Source organism: Cupressus sempervirens, chromosome 11 (assembly GCF_028749045.1).
Source record: "Cupressus sempervirens isolate cs-2001-9-10 chromosome 11, ASM2874904v1, whole genome shotgun sequence".
Taxonomy (NCBI): Eukaryota; Viridiplantae; Streptophyta; class Pinopsida; order Cupressales; family Cupressaceae; genus Cupressus; species Cupressus sempervirens.
Genome location: NC_143128.1, coordinates 17,523,306 through 17,550,445, shown reverse-complemented (window position 1 = coordinate 17,550,445; position 27,140 = coordinate 17,523,306). Strand labels below are relative to the sequence as shown.

Sequence of the window (27,140 nt, the reverse complement as noted above, 5' to 3'; positions counted from 1 at the left end):
TGTTTAGAATAACCTATAGTCTAAGACTAAATCTTACACTTTCATGGAAAATGAAGACGATTCCTCATGCTTAAAAATCTATAATCAGCCCATGGAAAGATCTGGTCAGTTTGAGGATGAAGTTTCTAATGATGACACGGTGAAAGTACATGCTAAAACTCTGTCTAAATATAAAGGTGCTAAAGTTAACACTCAACCTATAGATTATCTAGCTAAAACATGGAGAGGAACACTCCTTGCTCAAGAAGAAGAAATCATAAGCAAGTTCCTATTATCTCTTTAGCCAAAAGACCTCTCTTGAGTTAGCCCATTTGATAATGATCTAATCCTTCATAGAGATGAGGTAAAGATGCCTTTGGATGAAACTCCTATTGCTAAATTTCTTCTTGAGAGAAAGAGGTATGAAGCTAACTTCCAACCTAATGGTGACTCGGGTGTTGTGTTGAAGAATGCCCTTCTCAATGAGGAAGAGGAAATTATAGATAAATTTCTGTCATCACTCAAACAAGATCATTTCTTTGATGATGGCTCATGTATTCATTCAAATCAAGTTGAAAATAAAACATCGATGATTGAATCTTCATTTATTTTCTTTGTATATGGTTTTACTGATTTGGATTGTGGAAGTAGTGCTGGAAAAAGTGATGACACTTTGGGAAAGAGAAGGGACAGTGTACATTGCATGCTTGATGGCGGTTTGATTATTGAAAGAGATGAAGCGAACACATATTCAAGGGTTGATCCTATGTTGGACAAGGCATCTATTTTCTTACAAGTTGATCATGATATTAGATGCCATATACAAATAGTGAGTCTTTGGGACAACATTTCTAGATATTGTGCATCTTTTTGTGAGAAGGTTTCTTCTTTTCAAAATTTTCAGCTTGAAGTGAAACCTTGCTAGATGAATGTTGAAGATAAATCCTTGGGTGAGAAAGAGTGTTATGATGAGTTATGGTAGTTCAAGAAGGAGTGTTGGGTCAATTTATACATATGTTCTTTTAGCTTAAAGTTTGGTACTAAAGAAGTTGCTAGCCAGAAATGGTTTCAGGCTGCTCTGTTAAGGCATGGTCTACTATTGTGGAAAGACTCCAACTTCTCCCAGACAGTAAATGGATTCACATGATTCTTTTTCTTTCTTCTATTTCTTGTGGTAGGCTTTCTTCCCACCTTTGTAAATATTGTAAATATTCTTTTGGTGTGCATAGTGTTAGTTTGAATAATGTGCAAGCTTTGTGCTTGTTGGTAGTTTTAGGAGTTTTGGTTGGCTTTTCCCTACTTCCCTTTGTCCTCTCTACAAGTAGCTCCTAGTTTCCTCTTCTTAGTGACTCTATTTTCCCAATGGATAAGGCACTTGCCTTTTGTTAGAGATTGCTAGAGTTTTTTTTTTTTAGTAAAAAATAGTCCCATAGTTAGAGCCCCTATTGCTACACAATATATACCTGACATTTAAACTTTTAGTGTGTAGTGTTGAACTACTTCAAACTAAGGTTCAAAGTAGTTTGAGGTGGTTCAAGGTGGTTCAAAATAGTTCATCTTGTAGGTTCAAATTAAAAGCCTATTCAAACCTTGAGATTGCAGACCATATGATTACATGCTCCCAATTCAAAAAGAACTAATCACTCTTCCAGGTCAGAGTTCAAAGTCATCCAATTAGGAAGAAAAATTATAATTCAGTTGGCATTATAAGGTTTAAAGTTTGAAATTGAGCCCACAAACTCAGAATAGTTTAAAGTGTTGAAATGTAATAATTCAAATGCTCATATTCATATAGAAATTTAATGCCACTCACATAGCTATGAGTTTGAAGATATGTTTCAACATACAACCCCATTCAAAAGCACAGTTCATGAATTTGGTAATGCACATTAAAACATGAAGTTTGAAGCTATGGATCCTTGCAAAATCTTATGCATGATAGAAGAATCTTAGTGAAACTTGAAGTCATGACTCTAAGAAATTAGTGAAAGCATGAAACAAGTCTGGATTCAAGTTCAGATTACCACGGTGTTGGTTCAAAGGCACAAATAATCAATTCCATGTTTAAATCTCAACTTCAAAGAAATTAGATATGCAACAACTTGGGAATTTCTCGATATGTTGAAAACGTGAGATCATAGGCTCTACATATACAAAGAAGAAGTCATTATTGTAATAAAGGTAACCCTGTACTAGTAATTATTTAGGATCATTGGCTTAACTGGTGGAAAGATCATGGCTCAGAACTATGATTAGTCAACTCGAAGACTCTAAGTCATATGCATACAAATGGACGCAAAAGCATGAGATCAATGTCAATTGCCCAACCTATAAAAGGGTAAAAAAGGGTCGCATTGACAGCAGACCATAGATGGACGTACGATTATAGAGTTTCAATGCAAGTAATGTATCTTGCTTGATGCTCGATGATTGTCCATCTCCCAATCCATGGAGTCAAAGCCGATGACATTTAGATGTAAAGGTTTGACTCATCATACCTTACGTGGAGCCTCAACTCAACACAAGAAGTGAGCAGTCAGGTGTATGAATAAGAGATGCATAGGTGCATGCTAGGTGGCTCACTGATTCCATACGTGCCTCTATGGAAGTAAAGTTTGAAAAAAGATGACATGATTCATCTGCATATAATGAAGAATTGTCATAGTTAGACTGAGACAAGGATGTCTACCAGACCTGGGCCATGAAATGCTGCAAGCCACATTTGAACAACAAAATAATGCATGTGATTACACTCATGGAAGATGATGCCAAGTATCAGCTTGAGGGGGATAAATAAGAAATTGGGACTTTCTATAATGAAAACCAACCACCGAGAGTCATGACAAAGCATCACAAATGTCTGACTAGCCTAAAGGTGGGAGTTTTGCACGGTTCAGGTTGCAATGAGAATGGGAATAGTGATCTTGGATATCACTACTAACTGACATCTCCCACTCGAAAAGCATATGAACTATTTGACACAGTGCTTGTAGTAGTTTGAAAATGAAAATAACGAGTTAGGGTATGCCCAATAGAGAGGTACACAAACACATTCAACACTTTAAAGCCAAAATCTCAAAATTTAGAGGTCCGATGATAAATATGAAGTTCCTAGGGCATCAACTTGGACAAAATATTGAATCATGTTTCCATAAATACAAAGGAGAATTCAAGGCTTCCAAGTGTAACTGGCCTAAGTACCTATATTATCAAAGACCATGAGAGGAGGCAATGTCATCGTTGTTGGAGCCATATGAGTCCCATTGTTGTGTGGAAAGAATGGATGCATAAATGGAGTAATTACATATTAGTTGGAAAATTGAAAAAGAACCCCAAAGAGTTAAAAATGCAAGAAAAAGAAAGACAAGGGAATCCATTTTTTTGAATCTTGCTGGGAAGAGACTTTGAGCGACAGTAAAAATTAGGGACTATGAATATAGTGAGGGAAGGGAGATATTTATTTTTCCAGATAGTGGTTTTCATAGCTATCAAACAACAAAATTAGTTTTATTTTGTTGTGTTAAGAGGAGGAGTAATTTCATACAACATAACTTTAAGTTGGTGTTTTAAATCTCTAATAAATGTTGATCTTTTTGTTCTATTGATTATATTTGGATACAATTTGATACATATAATTTTTGTCACAATCATATTATGGACTTTGTGCTTTAATTGTTTGTGTGTTTGGAAAAGATCATTCTTTTTTTTCTCTATGTCCATTATGTAATGCGGGATCTAGGTGAATGGACTTTGCATTATTTAGTGTTTATTTCCTTTTAGTCAATTAGTTTTTTCACATCTATATCATGTTTACAGATAGATTTTTGTAAACCTTTTGCGCTTTCAAGTTAAAAGCATTCACATTTGTGTTGTAGTTGATTCATTTTATATCCTTTATGGGGAGCTATACCTGGATAAATTTAGAGGAAGGTTATCAATCCAATGATAACCTATCCAACTATTAGTGTTGATTTAGTCTTCCTATCTGGGCATCTAGAGTTAATTTGTATGTATTTTCTTAGAAGATGATGTATTCACTAACACAGACATATTGCATATAAACAGTTATTTTATAAATAAAGAGTTGTGATTTGGTATTAGATCTTGCATTTTTGTTATCTTGTATTGTGTTTCCACTCTATGGTTATTGTTGGGGGCTATGACATCTCCTTTGGGGATTCTCCTGCCTTGCACTGCATTAAAGCTCCTAGTAAGAGTACTAGACAATGGAGACAACTAGCTAAGTCCAATGGCTATGTGGCATTAATTAGTTAGATGGTAGATAGTGAGCCTTCTAGCCATTAGGACATTGTAGAGCATCAAGTATGCCGAGAAGCTATGGTTGAGGAATATTCCTCAATAATGTAGAATGATGTGTGAGAGGTAGTGTCTAGACCAATAGATAGAGTAGTAGTTGAATCACTTTAGATCTATAAGATAAATCATGGTGTAGATGGTAGCATTGAGAAATACAAGGCAAGGTTTGTGGAAAAGTGGTTCTTTCAGAAGGAGGGAATAGACTATGAGGAAATATTTTCTCTAGTGGCTAGGTATACTTCTATATGAATTGTGATCTCATTTGCAACATAGATGGAATGAAAATTCCATCTAATGGATGTCAAGACAACATTCCTTAATGGTGAGTTGAAGGAGGTATACATAGAGCAACCAAAAGGCTTTGTAGAACAAAACAAAGAGACCCACGTGTGAAGATTGAATAGAGCCTTGTATAGAATCAAGAAGAGTCCTAAAATATGGTATGGGTGCATTGATACATACTTGCAGGAAATGGGCTTTGCGAAGAGTGAAGTGGATGCTAACCTCTAAAACTTGGTGGTTGGGGGTGAGGTTCTTATTCTTGTTCTTTATGCGGACAACTTGTTTCTTACAGGTTCACTAGGGTTCATTGAAGATTGCAAGAGGGACCTTGTAGAAGAGTTTGAGATGAAGGATTTGGGGCTTATGCACTACTTTCTAGGCATGAAGGTGTGGTAGATAGATGGAGAGATTTTCTTTGGTCAAGGGAAATACTACAGTGAAATCTTGAAGAGATTTGAGATGGAGGATTGCAAAGCCATGTCTACACCCATGATCATGACTTGGAGGAAAGTAGATACATCTAGAGAGAAGGATGCACATCCCATCTTATATAGGTAGTTCATTGGTTCACTTATGTTTTTGTCGCCACTAGACTAGATATAACATTTGTAGTAAATTCTCTTAGTTAGTTCATAGTTCAACCAAAGAGAATGCATTGGATAGTAGCCGAGCATGTGTTGTGTTACTTGTGTGGTACAATTGAGTATGAGATCAGATATATTCAAGGTGAAGGTATCAAGTTGATAGAGTATACTAATGCAAATTGGTCAGGTAGTACAACAAACAAAAAAGCACTTCAGGGTGTTGTTTTAGTTTGGGATCAGGATTTGTATCTTGGTTCAACAAGAAGTAGAAGTTTGTGGGTCTAAGTTCAGCAGAAGCATAATACGTAGTAGCTAGCATGGCAACATGTGAAGTTATATGGATTTGAAAGTTGTTAGTGTCCTTATTTGGTTAGAAGGTTGAGTCTACTATGATACACTATGATAGTTAGAGGGACAATTAGAGTCACATCAAGTTTTCTAATAATCTAGTATTTTATGATAGGTCTAAACATATAGACATCAAATAGCACTTCATCAGAGTTTGTGTACAATGAGGGGTTGTTCAACTATAGTACATACCTAAAGAGGAGTAGGTAGAAAATATTATAACTAAGGAATTGGGGAAGACAAAATTGATCTTCTTTAGAGATAAATTGGGTGTCATGCAAAAAAACTTCCTTGCTAAGAGGGAGTGTTAGTTTTGGTAGCTTTGGACAGTTGTTCGTCCATTTGTGATTAATTAGCAAATAATTGTTCCTAACTAATGGGTTAGAGTTGGGACAAATATTTGTTAATTAATTGGCCACTTTTAGAAGCAACTATAAATCGACTTGGTTAGGGTTATTAAGTTATTTTTTATCTCGACCATCAATTGAGAATCAATCTTGGTCATTCGTTTTCCAACATGAGTAGATGATAAGGGGGTCAAGGGGAATTTGGAGAACACAAGTTGTAGAAGCATTTTTAGTGATAGAAAATAGTCTTGCAGTGTTAGCAAGGGCACAGTAATAGCATTTGGCATAGCAATGGAGGAATATCAGTAGGAGAAATTGGGAGGTTGTTGGAGTTTTGTCAGTAAGAGGCAAGGAATTTTGTATCTCTTGATTTGATGCAGTTTAATATGATGCTTCATTTTTAGAACTAGTTTTCCCTTAGGGGTTTTTCCAAGGATGATTTGTCTAAAAATATTGTGTTCATTGTGTTGCTTATTTCTTTCCATATTTTATTGGTGAAGTTACAGTCATGTTTTTTATATTAGCTATGGATTTATTTTTGACAATTAAATAATTGTTTAAGATATGAGATTAATAATCAGTGACTACAATAGTAATTTTCACAAACTCATGAGCTCCAAGAATCTTTAATGTGGAAATGAGAGCTGAAACTAAATTTTAGGGAATCAACTCAGAAATTAGGAGAGGAGGTTGCAGAAAATGCCAAAAATGTGTGCAAATGGGCTACTAAGGTTGTTGAAAAACCCAAAGATGTATGAATTCTCTATAATTTGTCATGAAGAATTATTCAAAAAATATTTTGGAAGTCAAATTTAGTAGGATGCAGAGCCAACACTTTGTTATAGGCAAGTATGATATGCATCTTATACCAATGAAATGGTGCTATCAAAACCTCTTCTGCAATAGGTTGATCCTTCAAATCAAATACTGTCAATCTCTCCAAGAGCTTTAGAGCCAATAAGGGATATTTTGTTGGCATAGGAAAGGAGGTACTTATTTAAAATATATGGGAAAAAAAATCAAGTTGGGAACCAAATGAATGAAAATACAATAATTATCCAACAAAGTTATAGTTCACCAAATCAATGGATTATGGATTTCAAACTTAGATACCATTGACTTGTGTTCAAAAACAAGCCATTACCTATGGCGCCCAAGCCATTACATCATCAAACATAGAATTTAGCATGTGATATAGGTAGAGGGTGTGTTGCCTATTTAGGAATCAACTAATTCTTAGACAACCAAGGGTTGTTTGTCAACTCCGAAACTCTAATCCATTAAATTCTCTAATCATCGTAGTAGCATTCCTCAATGCTAGAGAATTTGTGAATGAAAGACAAAACAAAGTAAATGATTAAGACTAAACTCCATATGGGAAACCCCACATTGCATTGTGCATGTCCTTTCTGCTATCAAAAATTAAAGTACCATAGAACAGATGTCAAATGTGGAAAAATAGATGATGTATAATTTTCTATCAACTTCATCATTAATCAAAAAATCATTTCTAATTTAAATTACACCTCCTCCATCCCAAAAAAAGACTAAATAAATACAATATCTTTTATGATGTTCATATTAATTGGGAGACAGGTAAATAGGAATATGGCCTTGGAATATATTTTCTCTATTGTGAATCAGTTTCAACATATGTTGGTAGTTGTCATTTACCATAAGTACATGTTCCAAATTTACAGCTCTCTCAACTTGTTTGTAGAGAACTAACAACTCATTAAAGATATTAATTGTTGGATCATATGAAAACTATTCATTGAAAGCTTTAATTTGGGCTTTAAACGGGTGGATTAATGATTGTGACCAAAGTTGTTTAAGATAATGTTGAAATTTGACTGACATGCTTATTCAATAGTTTTATTATACAATGTGTCTAAATTTTTGTGTCACACAAAACTTTTCTTGAAGTTAGCTATACTTGGCTTTCTTTAGGCTCATCATCCTTTGGATATTAATACATTTTTATAAGGAATTTTGTAAACTTTTTTATATTAATAAGTTTTTAATAGTTAGATATTTTAAATAAAAATATTACTGATTACAATTATCTTTTAATTAAAGAAAAATAAAATTTCAAATTATAGTTTTCTTTTCTAAGTAGATTTTGTTTGCAAATGTAATTTTAATTTTATTAATTTTTTTAAAAAAAATTGTTTATTAGATTATTAATTATTAGAAAATAATATCTAGGATGGAATAAAATTCCTCTACCTAAGATCAAGATTTAACATTCTGTTTTAGTTGTGTTCGGATTCCTTTAAGCATTAATAATGTAAGAAATCTATATTGATATGTCAAATCAAAAGTGTTTTTGTCCATAACTATTTTTCATATGTTGCACATACAAACACACGCCTCGTCGTGCGACTACATCTCCCCATCTTTCTATCTACTTTCTCCATCTCTCCCCACTCTACCTTCATCTCCACTTCATTTTGTTGTATGCACAAGAATTGAGAATAGGAATGCATATTGGGAAGAGGAATGACTATTCTAATAACAGCTATTTTTTTTGGAATGGACATAAGCTAATTTTAGAATCAAAGTAAAAATATGTATTCCTATCCCCTATTCCTATTCCAACAACCAAACTGAAAATAGAAAACATATTCCAATTCCAACTCCAATTCCACCTTAGACTATTCACACTTTAGACAGTGCCTCTCTTGTTCTTATTACGGTGATTAACAGACATGTATTCAACTAAAAAAAATAGTACGTATGTGGAGAGGCCTTGCGAGATATAAGACTACCTTTGTCCTATTCATTTCATCGAAATGTACAACGTTTTAGAGTGCGACAATCTTTCAGTGACAATTCCAAGGCAACTCCTTTGTTCGTTCGGCGTCAATTTCGAGCGAATTGAATTTGCCCTATATTATGAGCAATTTGATTTTGATTTTTGGGAATCGCGTGATGTTTGTAAGATCTAGTGAGCAATTTGATTTTGATTTTTGGGAATCGCGTGATGTTTGTAAGATCTAGTGGTTTCAGAGATCAAGAGAAATTAGATTACTCTGTTATCAAATATTAAGGCGTCTTATTGTACCATCTATTTTCGAAGGCAGAGGGATCCGACAAGTACTTCTCAAATGGCACAGTCTTCATCTACTGCTTCTTCATCATCGCCACAAACCTTCTTTTCATGCTGTTTTGGTTGGACTCCTATCTTCTTCTCATGGGGTTCAATGGAATCCAATTCCATAGCATCTACTTCAGCTATATCTGGTTGTATAACGGAGGATGAGGAAGTGGGGGCATTTCGTGAAATTGCACCATCTGCATCCACTTCGGGTGCATCCTCATCACTCAACCAAAAGTCATCTTTCGATGTGTTTACTAATCATCGTGGAACAGATGTCAAGAAAACATTAGCCACAAGAATCTACAACATCCTTGATAACATGAAGGTGACAGCTTTTTTAGATTCAGAGGAGCTGGAGTATGGTGATTTCTTGCCAACAACATTGAAGGCAGCAATCCACGGTGCTACCCTTCATATAGCAATATTTTCAGAGAGCTACGCAGAATCAGCTTGGTGCTTGGAAGAGCTGTCACTAATGCTGAAAAGTGGTGCCAAGATAATTCCCATTTTCTGCTATGTAGAGCCCACTGATCTCAGATATGTAGCTCAAAGGAGAGGAAGGTATGTTGCTGCCTTTGACAAGCATCAAAAGAAGCTTAGATATAGTCCGGAAAAACTCAAGGAGTGGAAAGATACACTCTACAAGGTCTCATTTTTCGTTGGCCAGATCATTAAGACTAATGAGTAGGTACCCTAAATTTGGCCTTCTTATTTTAAAAACATATGCAATTTTTTTTAACTACGTAATTTAACTTTGACATAGACACCTTTTCGTAGTTTGATTTTGTCGGTATTTCTTCTTCTTGTTCAGTGATGAGACTAGACTCTTCAAGAATATTGTGAATATTGTATTGAAAGAAATAAGCAATGTGTCACTGATAGTCGCAAAACATCCAGTGGCTATCAACAAAGCAGTAGAAGACTTTGAGAATACTGTCCAACTTGGTCAAGATGTACAAATTGTGGGTATTTGGGGTATGGGTGGTTCGGAAAAAATCACGCTTGTCAAAGAATTATACAATAAAAGATCCTCATCTATGGAGAGGTCTATTTTTATCTTTGATATTAGAGAAACCAAAAGAATGTTATACAAGAAGCAGATTGAGATCCTCAATGATTTAGGTATAAATGTGACATTCTACAATGTAGAGCAAGGTAAGGCGATTCTTGCAAGGCATTTGAAATCTTTTAGAGTGCTCATTGTTCTAGATGATGTGGATCATGAGGACCAATTGGATGCTCTGTTACCTACAAAAGAAAGCCTTGGAAGTGGTAGTCTTACATCTTGGGGTGTATCCTCTATATGTAAAAAAAGAGCATTAGATCAATTTGATGCTGAGCAACTTTTCTCTTGGCATGCTTTTTTACAACCCTCTCCTATTGATGGATTTAAGGAACTTACTGAATAGTTTCTCAATGTATGTCATGGATTGCCCCTATCACTCAAGGTATTTGGGTCACAATTATATGGGAAGTCTGATAAACGATATTGGGAATCTCTTTTTCATAAGATCTCAAGAATATTGCCTATTGATATCAAAGAGAAACTCAAAGTTAGTTATGATTCCCTTGATGAAGAAGAGAAAGAGGCATTCCTTGATATTGCTTGTTTTTTTATTGGGGAAAAGAATAGCTTGGCAATTGAAGTATGGAATGGCTTAGGTTGGAGCAACTTGCACAGTTGGGAAAGACTTCTAAATAAATGTTTGGTTGAAATTGATGATGAGAATCTTATAAGAATTCATGATCACTTAAGAGACTTGGGAAGAGAAATTGATAATCAACAATCACCCTACCGACTTTGGTTAACCCAACATCTTTTGAATGTCGGCAAACAAACAAAGGTAAAGTTATACTTTAAATATGTGAGCAACCAAAGAAAAGGACAAATTCTTTGTTTGCTGATTTTATGCATTAGGCAACTCTAGATATGCGTTCTTTCTACCCTTCTTTACAATCAAATTGACTTCACAACTTAAAATAGCCACTAAATTTATTTGAATTTTTATATGATTTTTTTTTTCCAGAAAAGAAATGACATTCGAGGAATTAAGGCTGTCTCAACAATTTTCAGAGTCTTGAGTCAGTACAGAGTATGTTTGTCTATTCTTTTATTCCTATGCATACTAACTGCTAATTTTAATTATTTGTATAAGTTTTCTTCAATTTTTTAAAAAAAAATACTTCATATTTCCTGGTTAGCGTTAGAAGCCCTTCGGAATAATGTAGCAGGTAGGCTGTTTAATTAGCGAGTTTGATGACTTTCGTGGTTGTAGGAGCACTATTTGGTCATAACAGAAGACTACTTTGAAACAAGTGAAGGAACTCTTTCTCCTGCGCCCTCTTTAGTTGGTCTAAAGCTTTTAGCGATTAAAGGAGATCATTTTAATGAAGTAATTGGTGAAGAATCAGAGGAGCTAGTCTGGCTTCGTTGGTGGGATATTGGACAGAGAAATCTTCCGGCACAACTTTCATTGAGAAATTTAAGGGTTTTAGAAATCAGCTAGAAGAGCTGTGGGAGATTGAGATCAATGTAAGTAATATTCCATTTCTATTCTACTCAATTTGCTTAATAATTGTTTCTCATTGAGAATGTGTTGCAGGCTCCCCTGCAGTTAAGAGAGTTGGATATTTCCCATTGCTATAATTTTCAAAGACTTCCAAACTCAATAGGGTATCTGAATGAGTTGAAAAAGGTAGTCATCAGATATAATGAGAATGTCAGGAGCTTTCCAGAAGAGCTTTGTCGTCTACATTTGTTGGAGCATCTTGAATTATCATACTGTGTGATGCTATCATCACTACCCAGCAGTTTTGGTGATTTGACAAATCTTCGGTATCTCGATTTATCCTTTTGCAAAAGCTTGAGGAGTTTACCAGTTTCTTTCAAAAACTTGATACTCCTGCAGTATCTCAATTTAGAGGGGTGTAAAGAGGTCATGCTTACATCAGATGATTTTCAGCACATTACAATGCTGAAGTTTTTGAGCCTTACTCGGTGCGACCAGTTAGAAGAGTTCCCTGATAATATCACAAATCAGCCGTCCTTGACAAAGTTATTTTTAGACGGCGTGCACAGTTTAAGGGAGATACCAATGGAAATCGGTCAACTAGGCAGGTTGCAAGAACTGAAGATAGGGAGTGTATTGTTTATAAGTTTGCCAGATTCTCTTGGAGATTTGTCCTCCTTGACTAAACTTTCAATTGAAGGTTGTGCCAACCTGGAAACTTTGCCAATCTCTCTTGGAGGTTTGTTCTTCTTGACTGATCTTTCAATAAGTGGCTGTCCAAAGCTGAAGTTTTTACCGCCCTCTATTGAGCATCTTAACTGCTTAGAGAATTTAGAAATATGCGAGTGCCCAATCAGCGAGCTCAATTTTGGGGCAGCGTCTTTATCTTTTGTATTGAGCAATCTGAAGCGGATGAATCTACAATATACAAACGTGCGCAGGATTTCAGTTTCTGAACACCATTATCCACGCCTTGAGAATCTTACTTATATGTAATGATAAGTTAACACAGATCGAAGCACTGCCAATAAACCTTGAACATCTGTTTATATGGCACTGTCCACAGCTGGAGGAGCTTCCGAGCCTTGCACAATTAACTTCTCTCAGAGAGTTTTTTGTGTCAGATTGTGACCAAATTTTGAAAATCGAAGGTTTGAAATATTGCACAAGAATGGAAAGGTTGGCTTTAAGAAGCAGCTGGGAGATGCAGGTAATTGAAAGTTTCGAGCACATGGAAAAATTGAGGGCGGTGCAACTGAGTGCAAACAAGGGATCTGTCATTAAAAGTCGCATTCAAACGATACAGGTAGTAACATATTTTTATTATGTTCTGTAGATAATATTCTTATTTTTTTCCTTCCTTCGATCGCAACTGATAACTAGATTTTTAATCTCTGGATCTTTCACTTAAATTTGATATATAAAATATAAATATGGTAACAATTTATTGTGTGTGATGGAGCATTGACTGACTGAATGTTGTGCAAGAAATTTGCAGAAATGGACAGATGAAATAATAATATGGACGCAGGCGGTCCCTGATGCATCCTCACTTTTACGCTCCCTAGCACACTCTCCAAATCTTTTTATTGTTGACTCCATTTTTAACAAAGATATTTTAGGCCAACCAATGAAATTGCTGCAGAACCAATCCTCCAGTAGCAACAGCGTTATGCTTTGCTTTGTTATAAATATTGTTTCTTTCTTAGAAATAAGAGTTTTTTTACAACAGCCTTATCTAGATTTCAAGATCTCTCAAACAATAAGTTCAATGGAGATAGATGCGCGTAGATGGGTATTGGTGGCTGTCTTTACAAAATGTTCCAAATGGCTCAATAGAAATACTGGATTCCAGATCAGAGCTTCATATTCCCGACAACTAGAGAAGGAAGGAAAAGTGGAGGTAGAAGGAGCTTTGGCTGTGACAGGGGGAGAGCAGCAACTAGTAGAGGAGACATTCTTGCCTCTTCTACAAAGCATTTGTAGGTAATATTATTATTTTATTCGTAGGCAAAAAGTGTGGAGCTCATTGTAATCTGATAGTCATTATTGTTTATGAAAAGTTGATATTCATTGTAAGAGAAATGTTCACAATGGTTGAGAATAGAGACATCCAGTTATGTTTGACAGTACTGAATAATTAGAGAAATATTTTATTGTAGATGATGAACTTCGTCATGTTAGAATGTGTTTGTAATTACTATTCACTCTATGGAGTCCAGCTCTACAGGGCCTCTGCAGAGCTGTAAGATGCCTTGTATAAATTAGTAAGTTTCAGTCTAGATTGTACAAGAGTAGAAGCTCAGTCAAATGTTTGTGAACTGAAATGTTTTATTTTAATAAGTAGTTCTTTTATTTTTAGCCTTTTATGTTCTTAGAGGTACAAGGCATGAATATGATTAAGAAGTGGAACATTATGTATTGTAGCAAGGATAAAGAATTTCACCTATCTTATAAAAAATATTAAGAACAAAATCAATCCAAGTTTCACTACTGCATTCAAGAAATTTAATATTATATGTTCAGTAATAAAAAAATATTTTGAAACACAAAATTGATGTACAAACTCTTCAAATTTAAGGTATTTGCATATGAAAACCAAAATTATCTTTACCCAAAGATAATTGCACTGAAAATCTTCACACTAAATTAATGATAAAAATACCTTATGGAAAATTGTTTTCCATGGGATTGCGTCCTACCCCTAAATGCTAGCATCTATGGGGTGAGGGCATCATTGGTACTTGGCACATCGTTCCCAAGTCACCTAGTAATTGCACTGAAAATCTTCACACTAAATTAATGATCAAAATACCTTACGGAAAATTGTTTTCCATGGGATTGCGTCCTGCCCCTAAATGCTAGCATCTATGGGGTGAGGGCATCATTGGTACTTGGCACATCGTTCCCAAGTCCACGACTGCACCATCAGTCAATCGTCAGTCGCCATCTAAGGCTCAACCTTCCAAGGGATGATTAGAGGTCTCCATTCACTACATTTTGACATTTTGTACTTGTTTTAATATCATGCTACTCTATTTACCACAATTACTAATGTGCTTGTTGACTGCTTGGATTTGGATGTGGAGGTGAGCCAAGGTAGAAGTGTTGTGTGATGTGTCAGTTGACTGTTTTGTTGGAAGATTTTTTTAATCATTGGAGGATTGTTTTCTATGGAGGATGGTCCCTTTCTTTTCTGTACATGGACAAACTTTTCCATTTTCCTGTCGTTGTATTCCTTAAATATTTTTTTAAAAAATTCGAAGCAGAAAAACTTGGTGGTCTGATCTATTTGAATATATAAACACTTACATATAATTTAAGATAGGAGATACAAAGGACCTTCAGAAAGGATACCTACTAGATTGTTCAAAGATGGTGAAGTCACTACTCACTTTTAGCTTCCACATTAAATCCTTGTGTCATGTTTGTTCATACTATTTATTTATTATTTATATCTTCTGCAACTAAGTTACTAAAGGATAAAATAGTTTAATAAGCATTAAGACTAGTTTGTTAACCATGCATCTGTAATATTATAGTGTTAACCAAGCTATTTAGTATTGCATGATCAGTGGAAGTTTTTATTGACATCTAAGGGAATAGGGTTTATTTTTGTCATAATTGATTCAACCCTCTCCTCTAAGTTACTCCTCTTACATTTCCAACAATACTTAAGGGGGGGAGGGGTGTTGGTGTAATTAAATATTCACTAGATACCCTTACTTAAGCTTACTTGGGAGAATGCATTGCATAGTAGCTTGTGATTGAGACACTTATGAGTTTACACCTCAATTAAGCACACAATATAGGAGAATTCTACTCCAGGTGGTCATAGTTGTTATCTCAATCCACCTTGTGTAGGTGATATCTTATCTTTTCCTTATCGTTGTCTCTTATCACCTTTCCTATATACGGAAGTCTATTATTTATATTTTAATCAATCCATTGGATGTCAATCAAATCCATAATCAATAATAGAATTGTCGCATCTTAATGCAATTATCTTTTAAATCTCTTGTGGAAGTTATCTTGGTCTTTCATTCAATCCTGGGGTGTTTTAGAGTCACCTAAAAATCCAACACATGCAATATCCCCTTTTTATCACATACAAGGATATATTGTTTTTCTAATGAGGATTATTTTTAATTGGTTGACTTTGACTATATTTATGACTTTTTCCTAGAGTTTTATTTATATCGTTAAGTCACATTTCTTTGGTAGATCTAGTCTTTATTATTTAGAACATCATTTGATGTATCATTGATGATTAGTTGAGGAATTGGGTATGGGGTCTATATCAATTTAATTACTTTTGAAGGCTTCTTGGATGACTTCCTCACAACAATATAAATTGTATTTTTCCCTCTTTTCTTTTTAGAAAAGTTTGTTTAGTAGCCCTTACAATTTTATTTATATAGGATATATTAATTTTACAAATCTAATATGCACATTCAACATACCAACAAATATATTGCAAATGGACAACAAATAATCTAACATTGAACAATGATTTGAAAACTATATCAATTGAAATTATGTGTAAACAATTTTATTAGTACTCATAATATTTTTAAGAATTTTTGATCATGACATTTATTCAATTTCATATCCTTCAGAACATATTGTGCTTGTATTTTAAAAGTGGTCACTTAATTTAAAAAAAAAAAAATCAATATTAAACTTTAATGAAATCAAGTCAAATCTATATTATGTACATACATAAATTCATACATTATTACATATATAAAATATAACAAAAAATAAAAAATAGAGATCTATATATCACTTAAACCAAATACACAAATACTAGAATTTTAAGTAAAATATTGAAATTCAAAGATTTTTACACATAGAAGGGTAAAATGAGCCTAAATACACATGCATACACTTTATTTGGCCAAATTATGATTGTTAATGAGTCCACTTATAAATGAAACTCTAACTCCTTTGGAAGCTCAAACATGAAAGCTTGAAAAAGACAAGGCAAGTATACATCGAAGATCAGAAAGAATCACATTTTTAGTAAATGTCTTATAGAAAGAGCAAATGAAAATGACATGGTACAAAATTGAATAAGCTTTTTCCCATACTACACATATTTTCTTAATTGCTATATGTTGAAAATAATTTAACCATTGGAGTGTATAGAAAAATAAGAGAGTATAAACTACTCTTCTTCCTAGAACAAAACAATCATGTTCATTCAAGACCATGTATCATTCTAGAATTTGATCAGAGTGTACAGAAAAAATTTTTTTTAAAAAAAAATTCCTTCCCTAGATGACTAAATGTACAAGTACACTCATTTTAAAATATGACATATTGAAGAGTGAAGCATATCTTAAAGTTAAAGAGAACTTCTTGATATAAATAAGTGAAACAAAATAATAGTTTGTTACTTTAAAGGTTGTAATAGAATTTGGACATTTGTAAACAGAATTAAAGGACGCTAGTCACACTCACTATTTGAGCAAGTTAGTACAAGATAGTTATCAAGATAACAACTTGTTTAAGGTTGATGTTCAAGACGATCCTTTTTCATGGCATTTGATAAGTGTATATACAAAATGTGGACCTAGTATAAGTGAAAAGTTCTTAACTTGGCCTTACTTCCAGCAAACATGTCAAAAGAAAAAAGAGTGGTAAAAAGGTTAGAGAGCAGCATGTTGTTGTTGTTGGCTGATATTAATTTCTTCACCAACCCCTCATTCCTCCACCATCCATAGCCACAAACAAATAGTCGTTAGCAATAGACAAGTAGCCGTCCAAAGCCATCCTTAGTCGTCCAAGCACCGTCCAACATTAATTGTAATAGCCAACTCTATGTATAGTCAAGATAACATTTAATATGCATTTTCTTATAAATAGAATAAGTTGGGCCTGTGGTCAATAGAGCCCATTTTGAGTTCCTCCATGGCTACTCCTCTCTATGGCTTTCTCTCTTGTTTGGTTTCTTTGTTGTTTTGTGCTATAACTTTCATCATGGTATCAGAGCCTATGGTCAATGATCCAAGAGTCTAAAGAGCTATGACTAAGAGATTGTGATTGAGAAGTGTGGAGGATTGTTATTCTCCCGTGAAGAAGTTTGGAGTTGTGAAAAGGCTGCCCATTACAATGATGGAATGAAGATTGGTGAATGTTAATTTGTTAAGTGAGCTGAAAGAGCTAAAAGGTGTTAAGTGATTATCAATTGTTTATGGAGTAGTACATCATATTGTATATTTGATTAATATTGTGTTCTTCATTCAACATGAGCTGTCAAGGAATTTAACCAATGTGGTCTTAGAAATGTGCACTTTGAGATGAGTGAAAAGAATAAAATGAGAGATTTAAGAACTACTATAAAAATGAGAGAAGCCATGAAAAGAAGGAAGTCAAAGTTGAAGTGTGTTTGAGTTAGCATTGTGTGTCACTATCATTCATAGATTAGAAGCATGTGGAGCATCTCTATGTAAGCGGGAGTGCCAGAGAATGCATACACATGGCATGGAAGATATTGATCATGAAAATGTTTATTATGTCTTTGTATTTGAAGTATGTGTTTTTGATGTTATTGAATAGTTACTAAAGTTAATTGTGGTTGTAGTAAGTGAAAGTAGGTTGTATTGGTGGTGAATTGGTTGTCGTGATTCAAGGTCTATGTGTGTTGACTAGATAAAAGTGCTAGGATTAGATGTGAGAAAATGTTTAATCAATTGTGAAGGCTATGATGTTGTTGATAGTAGTCATTGTAATAGGAGTTGGTTGCATTGATATTCCCCAACCAAGTGATGAAAATTGAAATAGTGATGATTGTTAATGGGCTATGTGAATGTATGGCGTGCATTATTGGTTGTGCCTGACACCCCAAAGGTTTTTGGTTTGACATATTGATGAACCATGTATGTGAAAAAGAATTTTGTAGAACTAGTGAGTACAGTGGCTGGACATCCATCTATCTTGGTAGAAGGATTTCTTTTTATATGGACTCAACAACTAATTTGATGCAGGTCAAGAAGGAGAAAAGCCGAATTGATGATAGTTTTTTCAATCATGTGAGTTTTTGGTAATCTGAAACCATTTGCGATGTTTCTACATCATGTAAGTTTGTGGTAAACTAAAACCATTTGTAATGTTTGGTGGTCTATTGTAACTACTATTATGTGAAGTTTGTAGTTAGCCAAAACCATTCAAATGAAAAGTTTTTGGTCAGCTAGAAACCATTTGTATTACATTGGTTAGGGGTAAGCTGTAAAATCCAAAGTGATTATGATGAGGGAAAACAATATAAATGTAGTAGCATTAGTGGAAGGAATCAAGGGGGAGTGTTGGCGGATATTAATTTCTCCACCAACCCCTCATTCCTCTACCATCCATAGCCACAAACAAACAACTATCAGTAATAGACAAGTAGCCATCCAAAGCCGTCCTTAGCCATCCAAGCACCGTCCAACATTAATTGTAATAGCCAACTCTATGCATAGTCAAGATAACATTTAATATGCATTTTCTTATAAGTAGAATAAGTTGGGCCTATGGTCAGTAGAGCCCATTTTGGATTTCTCCATGACTTTCTCTCTTGTTTGGTTTCTTTGTTGTGTTGTGCTGTAATTTTCATCAATTGTGGTTTGGCACTTGTAAACCTCTAATATGGAGTGGAAGGCATTTATATTTTAGAGTTTCTACCCTTCTTTTGAAAGCTACAAAAATGGCCATCAAAATATTATATAATCAAAGTACAATCAAAAGGAAGACTAATAAGCTAAAACCACCCTTGTGGATACTCATGTTGGGTCTCTAGTAATTTTCACTGTGCTTTAGAGAAAACATTTATTTAGGTTTAATGTAAGTTGATCTAATTGAATCCTTATCACTAATGAGTCTTTACTTACAGATGTGGGAAAAGAGAGTTTTATGAATCAAGTTTGACTTGGAGTCAGTTCTTAAACTTGTAACAACAAAGGTGTCTCCAACTGAATAACTTATTCAGTAAATGTTGTGAATTGTTTACCAAAAGAAGATTAATGTTCAAACTTTATGAAGTTACGTAGAAAAGCAATTTAAGAGTTTTCAGGTATTGAAGTTGAAGTCTGGAATTTAAGATTCAAGTGCATAATCTCTTGCGGAGTTTCAAGTGCACCACAACCTTTGGAAAGCCAAGTTTCCATTTTTATGTGCAAACTGCAAACAACATGAAAAAAGCAAATAAAAAAAACGTTACTATTTTCAAAACCAAATTTTATTGTCATAAACTCTCTGAATGCTTACCTCGGACTCGGATGAGACAGAAATTTCAATTGGGTATACAAGTTGTCTCCAATTTGAGATCAACTGCATAATGAAAATCATGGCGTCTCACATGAAACCCTGAACCATCCTCCGGCGATCAGTCGAACCAAACGGAAGCTTTGACGACCCATTTCATTGTCTTTCCCGCCATATCGTTGTGGAGCCTCCATATTATAGGCTTCCCATAATCATCCTTTGCAAACACAACAGCTCCTTGCTCACCGAAAGCTCTGCACGCATTGAAGTATGAAGGCTTTTTAACCTCAGTCCTATACAATTGCTTTCCAGTGGTGGAATGATACAGAGTCCAGTCTATCTTCGCATCGGTCCCATTGACAATTGATTGCTCATACCCCCAGTTGTTCTTAAACTTGTCTGTGGATACATTCAAAGAGACAGATTGGACGCCAAATCCATGCTCAGGGCCAACTGTCAAACATATCTTTAAAGGAAATTGTCGATCAGATGCAATGGTGGAATCACATCGCATGTTACATTATCAATGTGCAAGCAAACTTCAATCCAATGTGGGTGAATGATAACATCATGTCCGAATTGAAGGACGCAATTAACCAGGTAGTGACCTAAATTGCCAGGTGCAGGTGTTCTTTTCTTTTCAGTTGGTTCCTTTGTCATTTGCAATGAGTCGAGTATAGAAGAGGCAATCCTCCAAAAACCCCCAACGCTTGAGGCGTATGAGACTTTGAAGGCGGTGTTAGAAACACTGTTGTAAATGAAGTAGGATGCCAAAAAATGCATGAAGCGGTGGGTTCCTGCAGGTCCAATGGACAACAGAATCCCTTCTCGTGCATGCACCAGTTTTTTGGAAATCCTTCCATTTCCTACATCATCGGGCCCTCCATAGGGGGATAAAACTGAGCACATTGCAGAGAAAAGAGAGTTGAATGCTTCTTTGTATTTCGTGGATTCAATAATGATGTGAGAAATATAAAATTCAATCTTAAACTCACAACTGTAACTCAAAAATCTTTGCTCGGCACATGAAGGTGCCGAGTGTCAGTTTTACTCGGCACTTGATGGTGCCGAGTGGCAAGTTGCTCGGCACTTGATGGTGCCGAGTGACAAGCAAGAGGTGCCGAGTGACCTCGGCACAAAGAGGAGCTCGGCAGAAAATGCCGAGTATGCTCGGCTCAAAAAGGAAATGCTTGGCAACAATAGATGCCGAGTGAGCTTGGTTCCAACTGAAAAAATTATAACTTAATTTTTTTTAATGTGAATGCTTTCACCATTAAAACTAGAGAGCCGAGCTTTAAGCTTTCAAACGAATTTCTCAAATGCAACATACAAGGGAAGATCAATAGATTTAAGTTTGCTTGCTTGCTTTTTATTCAATCTTTCATTAAACTATTACAAAATCTGGGAGCATTCAGCTTCAACCAGAAAATCCTAAAATAATCCTAAATTGATAATACTTCAAACTTCAATAAACTTTTAAACTTGCAACTCTAATGGCTGCATATAATGGTGCCTAGAGCAATCACTACTTCAACAGGATGAATCTAACAATGACAAACTTACAGAGTGAATAGGGGAGACACGTGCAACTGCAGGCACAAACTTCTTTCCTTCTTCCTTCTCTGCTTAGGTCTGCAACTTCTCTCTAATCTGCTTGATCTGCAAAACTCGCTCAATGAATGAATAATACATTCCTTTTGTCTTCTAACCTAAAACATTTTTTTCTCTTATTTTCAAATTCAAAAATCTCACCTGCCGCATTCATGTTTTCTATCTGTTCTACTGATCGTTAGGTGGTAGGTGGGTGTTTGGCTCCAAGGGCAAGACAACCACCGTATTAAATATTCCAACACCCCCCCCTTTGTCCTGAGCCAAACAAAACAAGGATCACAATTGATCCACATCAACTACACCAAGACACTCTCTTAGGTGTACAAAAGATCCAATGCCTAATGGCTTTGTGAAAATGTCTGCTAGCTGCTGCTTAGACTTGCAAAAATTTATTTTGATATTCCCATTCTCCACCAACTCTCTATGAAGTGATATCTGATCTCAATATACTTACTTCTCCCATGGAAGACTGGATTCTTGGACAATACAATTGAAAAGATGTTGTCACAATAAATTGTAGTTCCATCCTCTTGCCTTTCATACAAATCTGTCAAGATCCTCCTTAGCCAAATTGCTTGACATGCTGTTGCATTTGCTACAATGTATTCAGCCTCTGCTGTAGATTGAGCAACAATAGGTTGCTTCTTGGATGCCCATGAAATTGCACCCGATCTCATATGAAACATGTATCAGGAAGTGCTCTTCCTATCATCTAAACTTTCAGCCCAATCACTATTAGTATAACCCACCAATTTGAAATCATCATTTGCAGTATACAAAATTCCAAATCCCTTGGTACCTTTCACATACTTTAAGATTCTCTTTTCCACTTGCCAATGGGAATCTTTTGGTGTTTCCATAAATCTAGAAATCAGACTTACTGCATGCATTAGGTCTGGTCAAGTTGCAGTCAAATACATTAAACTTCCAACCATACTCTTGTATAATGTTGGATCTACTCTCTTGCTAGAGTCTTCCTTGCTCAACTTCAGACCTATTGCTGTTGGTGTGAGGGCTACCTTACTATTCTGCATTTTAAATCTCTCCAAGATCTATCCTACATACTTTTCTTGAGAGATGAAGATACCATCATGCATTTGTTTTACTTCTATGCCTACAAATTATTTCAAGAGACCTAGGTCTATCATTTCAAATTCACTTTTCATGGCCTCTTTGAACTCACCAATTAGAGCCTTATCATTACCAGTAAAAATCAAGTCATCTACATACAAGACAACAATCAATACATTACCATCTATTACCTTGATGTAAAGAGTGGGCTCACTATTGCTTTTGTTAAAGCCATTGCTCATCAAATATGAGTCAATCTTGTTATACCATGCTCGTGCAGCTTGCTTGAGCCCATAAAGAGCTCTCTTCAATCTATATACTTTATTCTCTTCACTTGCAACTTCATAACCAGGTGGCTGCTCCTCATATACTTCTTCTTTCAATACACCATTAATGAAGGCAGACTTCACATCTATTTGATATACCTTCCATTTGTGCTGAGCTGCAATTGCTATGACAACACACACGGTTTCCATTCTTGCAACTGAAGCATATGTCTTATCATAATCTCTGTCATACTGCTGTTTGTAGCCCTTGACTACCAGCCTTGCCTTATGCCTATCAATCTTGCCTTCAGCATTGCATTTGGTCTTATAGACTCATTTCACTCCAATCACATGCTTCTTGAGAGGCAATTCAGTTAGCTCCCATGTCTCATTTCTTTCTATGGCATCTATTTCCTCATCCATGGCATTACACCATTTCTTCTCCTTAATAGCTTCCTCAAAGTATACTGGATCACTATGAGAAAATAATGCAAAATTAACACTCTCATCATAATCTTCATACCTTTCATCGGTATATCTCCCTAAGACTCTTGGTCTTTCTTGGTAACAGGGAGGAGAGTGTGGGATCAGAATCTTCACTGATGCTGCTTTTCCAACCAGCTCGGTCTTCACTGTTACTTGGCACTAACACTCGGTCATGCCTAGAGGAGCTTGGCAATGTCTAAATCTGCTTGCCTTTTCTTCTATTTACTCCTTCTTTTTGCTGTTGATCAGCATCCTCTTCATTCATAAATGGCACTTTACTTGAAGTGCTCGATGACTCATCAATTGAACCATACCAAGATTGATTTTCAAGAAATTTGACATCTCTTGAAAGTATCATCTTGTTGTTCAATGGGTCATACAATCTGTATGCCTTTGATTCTGGGCTGTACCCTATGAAAATACATTTCACACCTTTGTCATCCAATTTTTGCCTTTGCTCTTTAGGCACACGTGCATATGCAACACATCCAAACACCCTTAGGTGTTCAACTGTCCATCTTATTCGTGATCAAGCTTCCATTGGAATTTTGTCACGGACTGCCTTTGTAGGACACCTATTAATTAGGTAAACTATTGTTGCCATAGCATGTCCCCAAAATTCAGTTGGGAGACCTTTCTCTTTCATCATGCTCCTTGCCATTTCAACAATGGTCCTATTCTTTCTTTCAGCCACTCCATTATGCTGTGGTGTATAGCTAGCTATGAGCTCTTTTTTTATGCCATATTTTCTGCAAAAAATTACACAAGAATTGGAAGTATACTCTCCTCCTCTATCTGATCTTAGGACCTTGATATAATGTCCACATTCTCTTTCAGCCTGGGCCTTAAATTCTACAAATTTATCAAATGCTTCAGATTTATTCTTTAAAAAATACACCCATGTCCGACGACTGAAAAAATCAATGAATGTAATGAAATAAGTACTCCCCCAATAGAAGTAACTTGCATAGGACCGACTAGGTCGGTATGCACTAACTCTAATAGATATCTAGCCCTCCTAGAATTTTCAAAATTAAAGGGAAGCCTATGTTGTTTACCCAAAATACAAGCCTCACACTTGTCACAAGAATTTCTTACACGTGGCAAACCTTCTACCATTCTTTTATTTGACAATAAATTTAAACCAGCATAGCCAAGATGACCATACCTGAGGTGCCATAGCCATGAGGGGTCTTCAATCACACTCCTTAAAGCTGATTGTGTGTGAGGTGCAGCACAAACTTGAGATGAGAAACATGTCTCTATCCTCAAGGGAAATATTTTGTTCTTTGTCATTTGAACTGCTGCAAGCAAATTCTTGCTCCCATCCTTTTCATGAATGACAAATGTGTCTCTCCATTAGCACTTTGTATCCATTTTGAATGAGCTGACCAATGCTCATCAAATTGTGCTTCATACCAGGGGCAAAATACACATTTTATATTTCTTTCTTCTCACCTTTCCTGGTGTGGACCATAATAGATCCTTTGCCAACAACTGGTAGGGTTCCATTATTACCCATCTTAATTTCTAATTTGAAACTCTTGTCAATGAATGAGAACAAGGTCTCATTGCCACTCATGTGGTTGCTACATCCACTGTCGAGGTACCAAACTTCAGGGCTTCCTTCTTCACCAACATTACACATGATGAAGGCAGTGTTTTCACTTTCCTTATTCACGTCAGCCACATTTGCTTATCTTGACTGATCTTTCTGCTTCTTCCAGCATTCATTTGCATAATGCCATATTTATGATAGTAGTAGCATTCTACATTACTCTTATTTGAGTTGTACTTTTTTTTACCTCCTCTTGAAGTATTTTGTGAGCTACTTGCTCCATCTGCTCTTCCTAAGCTTTCTGCTGAAGCATTCCTTTGTCCTCCATTACGTCGGCCTCTACCTCTAGAGTTCCTGCCTGAGCTATTTCTTCCCCTCCCCCTTCCTCTTGGATTTGACTGAGCCTTGAATGCTTTCTCTTGGGAAGTAGAAGATGTAGATCTATTGATCCTATTCTCATGGGTTTGAAGAGAACCCATCAACAGTGAGGTCTTTTGTCTCTTCTATGGTCATGACCAAATGGTCATATTTATGAGGTAAACTCCTCAATATCTTTTCCACTATACTCTGCTCTTGATAATCTTCTCCATTTGACTTCAGTTGGTTAATTACATTGGAGGTCCTTGAATTGAAGTCTGCAACTGATTCATTTTCTTTCATCTGAAAGTTCTTAAACTCCCTCCTGATGTTCTGTAGCTTTACAGTATGAACTTTATCAGTCCCCTTGAAGTTCATCTTAAGGATATCCCATGCTTCCTTTGCATAATTTGCTGCTGCAATCTTAGGGAATATAGTCTCTGTCATTGCTGCTTCAGTCAAACTTAATGCCTTTGCATCTTTCCTCCTTGACAATTTCAAATGAGTCTTCTATGCATTTGTGAGGGCAACATACTGAGTTGGATCAGTCACATCATTGAATCCATTAACTACAAACTCCCACAAATCATTTACAACCATAATGGTCTTCATTTTCTTTGCAAATGTATCATAATTCTATCCATTAAAGAATGGTGGCTCCTGCCATATCTTTTCTGCATCTCCTGCCATGTCAAATATTTCAAGAAAACAAAATGCCCTAACTCACTGTGGATGTGGGGCCTCAAAGCTCTGATACCATGTGAGAAATATAAAATTCAATCTTAAACTCACAATTGTAACTAAAAAATCTTTTCTCGGCACATGAAGGTGCCGAGTGCCAGTTTTACTTGGCACTTGATGGTGCCGAGTGGCAAGTTGCTCGGCACGTGAAGGTGCCAAGTGACAAGCAATAGGTGCCCAGTGAACTCGACATAAAGAGGAGCTTGGCAGAAAATGCTGAGTATGCTCAGCTCACAAATGAAATGCTCGGCAACAATAGATACCGAGTGAGCTCAGCTCCAACTGAAAAAATTATAACTTAAGAAATTTTAACGTGAGTGCTTTCACCATTAAAACTAGAGAGCCGAGCTTTAAGATTTCAAATAAATTTCTCAAATGCAACATACAAGGGAAGATCAATAGATTCAAGTATGCTTGCTTGCTTTCTATTCAATCTTTCATTAAATTATTACAAAATTTGGGAGCATTCGGCTTCAACTAGAAAATTTTAAAATAATCCTAAATTGATAATACTTCAAACTTCAATAAACTTTTAAACTTGCAACTCTAATGGCTGCATACAATGGTGCTTGGAGCAATCACTGCTTCAACAGGACGAATCTAACAATGACAAAATTATAGAGTAAATAGGAGAGACATGTGCAACTACAAGCACAAACTTCTTTCCTTCTTCCTTCTCTACTTAGCTCTGCAACTTCTCTCTAATCTGCCTGATCTGCAAAACTCGCTAAATGAATGAATAATACATTCCTTTTGTCTTCTGACCTAAAATATTTTTCCCTCTCATTTCCAAATTCAAAAATCTCACCTACCGCATTCATGTTTTCTATCTGTTCTGCTAGTCGTTAGGTGGTAGGTGGGTGTTTGGCTCCAGGGGCAAGACAACCACCGTATTAAATATTCCAACAAATGATGCCTAGTTTGTCCAAATCTTTCTTAACTTTCGAGCTGAATTTTTTAATGGCATAAGGTTTGGAGCTAGGAAAACCTCGATATAAACCCAAGAACATGTATGAGAGCAATGGAACCAATTCGTTTTGCATGGTGGACTCTTCATTGCAATTCAAAATTTTATAACTCCCTAAATGCAATAGCACTTCAAAACAATTATGTTCAGCATCATATGATCCCAAACGGATAACCATTACTCCATTCACATATACGGGATATGCGAGACAAAATAGAACTAGGTCAACCCTTAGAACACTTTCTTCCCTCGACTGACATGCCTGCCATATGTGGTTGTAAAAGTTAGGGGACCCCATTACTGGACTATTGATACTACATCCTTCACATCGATATGGATTGCTGGAACTGAGATTATTGTCAAGCA

General features: G+C 35.7%; 1 pseudogene; it reads left to right on the top strand.

The window, feature by feature from the left end:
• The first annotated feature begins 349 nt into the window (after positions 1 to 349).
• LOC149528014 (uncharacterized) lies at positions 350 to 13,460 on the top strand (annotated as a pseudogene).
• Positions 13,461 to 27,140: the final 13,680 nt, after the last annotated feature.